Here is a 6,000-nt window from a genome sequence, read left to right on the forward strand (position 1 = left end):
GGAGGGTCTGACATAAGATCATAAGATGAGACCTCTCACCTGCCGTGTGACTGGCCACTGCCGTCAGAACAGTCCTGTGATCCCAGCACTTTGGGAGGCTGAGGCGGGTGGATCACCTGAGGTCAGCAGTTCGAGACCAGCTTGGCCAACACGGTGAAACCCCATCTCTACTAAAAATACAAAAATTAGCCGGGTGTGGTGGCGGGTGCCCATAATCCCAGCTACTTGGGAGGCTGAGACAGGAGAATTGCTTGAACCCAGGAGGCGGAGATTGCAGTGAACCGAGATCACACCACTGCACCCCAGCCTGGGCAATGGAGAAAGACTCCATCTCAAAAGATAAACAAATAAATAAAATAATGGACCTCTAGCTGGGCCCTCTCCAGGTGCCCTGGCTTCATACCCAGAGTCTCTGACAGACATGACTCTTCCGTGGAGAAACTAAGAGAATAACTGGCCCGGAGTTTATCCAGTCAGTAAGCCGACTGCCAGAGACAGTCCTCGTTCTGAAGGGAAGTAAAGAGGAATGCAGAAAGGAATGAATTCTGCTCACTTGTGAACCCTCCTAACTCTTCACAAAAAATTGCTTACAACTTCTCAGCAGATGTTTAGTATCTGTATTCACTAGATTCTTAGCTTCCCTTCTCCCTCTGTTCAATGACTAACCAACAATGTCTGCTCCTGAGAGAAAAGATAACAAGGACACGGCCCCCGTCCTTTGGTAGTTTAGAATTTACACTGTCCTCAAAGTTTTTAATCCCTGCTTACTAAATCATAAAGGAATTAAACACAACGGGGGAGGGGTGGGGAGGGAGCGAGGCTAGAAATGCCACAAACTGATAGCTATTACCATGCAGACTAACTGTCAGCAGAAATGGTTAGGCAAATCAAAGAGATAAAATCAGTGGTCTTACTTTGACAAAGGAGAAACTTCCCTTGGATGTTGTACAGAGGTTTGAACAAGGCCATCTCAGGCCCCACATTCAATAGCATTAGTGGCAGGTCCTGTTAGGCTTTGCTCTTATTATGACCCCACCTTTCCCTCCTGCACTGTGCCCAGCCTAGTGCCGTGGATGTCGCTCAGGCTGCCTTGAAGCTTTCCGGGCAAGTCCCATCAGCCAACGCAACATCAGACCAGACCCTCCTGATTTCCTCTCCCCATCAACAAAAACCTTCCCTGGGCTCCTGCTGTTTCCTAATGTGACAACCAGCTAATTAGACAAATGCATTTATCTGTGGCTGGTGCACTGACGGCTTCTCTTGAGTTAATGCGTCACCTCTGGTATCAATCAGTGTTCTCAGTCTCATGCAACTGAAGACGGTTCTGTCTGATTTAAGCAGCTTACGCATTTAGTAAGAGAATATTGGTAAGCTCTGGACTCTCGGGAAGGCTGAGGAACAGGCTTGGAAAATGGGCAGGAACAGAAGATGCTGTGTAGCAATTGGGACCAGCTGGTCTCGAACTCCTGACCTCAGCCCAAACCATGCCAGGAAGCAGTAACTGTGGGAGCATGGCTGCAGCAACCCCTGCCACCCTCTGCTGAAATAAACGCTCCCCTAATTCCGCTGCGTCACCAGCTCCTGACCGTGGGTCATGTGCCCCTGCCCTGAGTACAAGGACTGGCACGGCAATGCTGTGCCCCTTGGGGAGGTGTCTATGGCAGAAGACAGGTTCCGTGTCCTCCACATTCTTATGAGGGGCAGAGTTCTCGAAACCTAAGAAGGGGAGTGAGACGTTGAGCAAACAAAGTGAATGAAAAGTAAGTCCCATCTCCTTTCATGGCTGCATGTACGTTTTATTATTTATTTATTTATTATTTATTTATTTATCAGCCCGAGTCTCGCTCTGTCGCCCAGGCTGGACTGCAGTGGCGTGATCTCTGCTCACTGCAACCTCCGCCTCCCGGGTTCAAGCGATTCTCCTGCCTCAGCCTCCTGAATAGCTGGGAATACAGGCACCTGCCACCACACCCGGCTAATTTTTGTATTTTTAGTAGAGACACGGTTTCACCATGTTGGCCGGGCTGGTCTTGAACTCCTGGCCTCAGGGTGATCCGTCCACCGTGGCCTCCCAAAGTGTCGGGATTACAAGCGTGAGCTACCGCGCCCAGGCAGCATGTACATTTTAGCAGGCAACTTCTGGAAGCAAATTCTTAGCACAAAGAAATGACTCAAATGATGGAAACTTCAGACAGAACCTCAGGCCAGTCAGGGAGCTAGTTTGGGGTTCAGCAGGCCTTTTGAAGCCCCTCAAGTCACACCATATAGCTGACCACTCACTCTTTCTGTTCTTGGGGTCCAGCCGGGAGGATGGCAAATTGAGCCCCAGCCCTGCCTGTGACTGTGACTTTAGAAGGCTGTGGGCTTTCCTTCCTAGTGTTTTCCATCACAAGGATCCAAAGGTGATTTCTCGCCGGGTGCGTTGGCTCACGCTTATAATCCTAGCACTTTGGGAGGCTGAGGCGGGCGGATCACCTGAGGTCAGGAGTTCGAGACCCACCTGGCCAATATGGTGAAACCCCATCTCTACTAAAAATACAAAAATTAGCTGGGCGTGGTGGCGTGTGCCTGTAATCCCAGCTACTCAGGAGGCTGAGGCAGGAGAATCACTTGAACCTGGGAGGCAGAGGTTGCAGTGAGCAGAGATGGCGCCACTGCAGTCCAGCCAGGTCGACAAGACAAAATTCCGTCTCAAAAAAGAAAAGGATGATTTTCTAGGTTTCTCTCAGTATGCAGAAAGTTACACAGGAAAGGTGCTTTCTGCCTCCAGGGCTCAGCTATGGTTCCCCCAGCAAATTCTGTCCCCTTTCCCTGCTTCTCCCACTCCGACCTGGACCCCTAGGAGAGCGTACTGGCGAGGGAAGGACCCACAAAGCCTGTTACCAGAGTTCTTTGGTGGGGCCAGAATGGTGTCTGCCTAAGAGCTCCCATTCAGCCAGGTGGGGCACCACGTGGTTCTTCCTCAGTGGGTGGGAAGTAGGGGGCCATTTCCGGTTGCCACATGCGAGAACATTCAGAATCACAGATAAATCATGTCAGAGACTGGTCTGTGAGCATGAGTCACAGTAACTTAGATTTTGGAAATCCAGTCATAAAACAAAAGCTGAAGGATTTTCTGGAAGCATTTAAGTTAGGGATCAATTGATTTTTTTTCTTTCTTTTTTTTTTTTTTTTGAGACGGAGTCTCGCTCTGTTGCCCAGGCTGGAGTGCAGTGGCGCGATCTCGACTCACTGCAAGCTCCGCCTCCCGGGTTCATGCCATTCTCCTGCCTCAGCCTCTCCGAGTAGCTGGGACTACAGGCGCCGCCACCACGCCCGGCTAATTTTTTTGTATTTTTAGTAGAGATGGGGTTTCACCGTGGTCTCGATCTCCTGACCTCATGATCCACCCGCCTCGGCCTCCCAAAGTGCTGGGATTACAAGCATGAGCCACCGCGCCTGGCCTCTTTCTTTTTTTGAGATGGAGTCTTGCTCTGTCACCCAGGCTGGAGTGCAATGGCATGATCTCAGCTCACTGCAACCTCCACCTCCCAGGTTCAAGTGATTATCCTGCCTCAGCCTCCTGAGTAGCTGGGATTACAGGTGCGTGCCACCACACCCGGCTAATTTTTGTATTTTTAGTAGAGATGGGGTTTCACCATGTTGGCCAGGATGGCCTCGAACTCCTGACCTTGTAATCTGCCCGCCTCGGCCTCCTAAAGTGCTGGGATTACAGGCATGAACCACTGCGCCTGCTGATTTCTTTTTTTAAAGGACCCCAGTTGCAAGAAATTGGACAAACTCTAATCCTTGGTTTGTATCACTGGTCATATCATTTTTTTTTATTTAATGTGACAGATAACTTCCATTTGCCCCTCCAGATCCACTTCCCACTCTTTTCCACCCTGCCCCAGGAGGCTGGCCTCCATGGGCTCCCTTGCCCTTTGGCTTCCAGTGGTATTTGGCTAAGAAGGAGGTTTGGCAAATTACAGGGGAGGAAGACAGTGAGATCAGAGTATTTATTCTTCCGACTCCTCCCTGTAGATTTGTCTCACAGTGGCTGCACCTATGAACCAAACTCACCCTCGTCTCAAGGCGGCACTTCGCGCACGAATCTCTGTCTTAGGTATCCAGGAACCACTCACTCCCCTGGCTCTCTCCTCTGGGCCTAGCATAGGTAACAGTTCTGCCTCACCAGCTCGCGTAATTGCATTATCCTTTGTGGTTTGCCTTCCCCTCTCCACCGCTTTGTGAATCGTCCCTTTTTACATCCTCCTGACTCGTCCTTGTTTGAACGTGCCATCTGGTTCCTGCTGGTCCCTGCATGATGCAGCTGGCTACTCACTTAGTAATACTGAGCCCGAGAGATTCCAGCACTTGTATCAGGAAGCCACAGAGTGCTAAGGATGCGGCCAGCGCTAGGAAAGCAAATCTCCCGAAGATGGAGTCCCCTGATTTCCATGGAGTCCATGGGTGGACATGAGGAAGAAGGTGGACATGAGGAAGATGGCACGCCTCAGTGTGTTACAAACATATTCGTATTTTACCCAAATTAGAGTGGGAGAAGTTTCTAGCCGTGGAGACCTTCTTTAAAAGAGTGTGGGTGTTGTGATGGCCAAAGCAAACAGATGATGGAGCTGGGAAAAAAAAAAGTGTTACTTAAAAAAATACTTCTCAGCCAGGCATGGTGGCTCATGCCTATAATCCCAGCAATTTGGAGGGCTGAGGCGGGCGGATCACCTGAGGTCAGGAGTTCGAGACCAGCCTGCCCAACATGGCGAAACCCCGTCTCCACTAAAAATACAAAAAATTAACCGGGCGTGGTGGCGCATGCCTGTAATCCCTGCTACTGCGGGGGCTGAGGCAGGAGAATCTCTTGAACCCGGGAGGCGGAGGTTGCATTGAGCCAAGATCGTACCACTGCACTCCAGCCTGGGCAACAAGAGCCAAACTCCGTCTCACAAAAACGAAAAACAAACAAACAAACAAAAAAACACTTCTCACTAACCAGTCATCTTCTATTTCATCCTCATCAACAAAGACAAAGCACTTCTCTTGTGCTAAGTGCTTTATGTGGATAATTTCGCTTAATCTTGGAGAAAACTCTAGGCTGAGAGCACTTAAGATTTGTTCAAGGTGTCTGGGCGTGGGGGCTCACGCCTGTAATCTCAGCACTTAGGGAGGCCATGGTGGGAGGATCACTTGCGGGTAGGATTTTGAGACCAGCCTGGGCAACAGAGCAAGACCCCATCTCTACAAACAAATACAAAAATTAGTCAAGCACAGTAGCATGGCCTGCAGGCTCAGCTACTTGAGAGCTGATCACTTGAGCCCAGGAGGTAGAAGCTGTAGGGAGCCACGACTGCACCGTGACACTCCAGCCTGGGCAACAGAATGAGACCCTGTCTCAAAAAAAAAGATGATTTGCCCAAGAACTGTGGTGAAGATATTAACATTATGCAAAGAAGAGAAAACAGCTTCAACAACTTGTCATCTTTATCAAGTCTATCAAACTGTCAGCCAATAATGGTTAGTGGTTGCTGAACAGCAAGTTTGCTGATTAATGGCAGACATGGAGAAGGTTCATATGGGGCATAGGTGAGGAAGCACATAGTGGTGGAAGATTGCTCCCTTCCACTGAGACTGTTCAAAGGCAGCAGCATGATGTAGTGATAGCTTGGAGGTAATTAATAACAGGAACCTTACTCAATTCTTTCCTCCTTCAGCCAAGCAACATCTTCCTGCTGAACGATCAGGATCAAAGGCTGATGTAGAGGAACCCTGGTTTTCACCATGATTTTAGTGGTTCATGGTGGGTGTGGGCACTGATTAGGAAAACCATCTTGCCAGGGGGAAACTGTTTCGGTGATTATCACCTGATCCAAGTTTTTCAAACGTAGAACCCAACTTTTATGGATGTCATTTCTCTGGGAAGAAAGACTAAGCAAAGGCCGGGCACAGTGGCTCACGCCTGTAATCCCAGGCCGAGGCGGGTGGATCAACTGAGGTCAGGAGTTCGAG

Source organism: Symphalangus syndactylus, chromosome 17 (genome assembly GCF_028878055.3).
Source record: "Symphalangus syndactylus isolate Jambi chromosome 17, NHGRI_mSymSyn1-v2.1_pri, whole genome shotgun sequence".
Taxonomy (NCBI): domain Eukaryota; kingdom Metazoa; phylum Chordata; class Mammalia; order Primates; family Hylobatidae; genus Symphalangus; species Symphalangus syndactylus.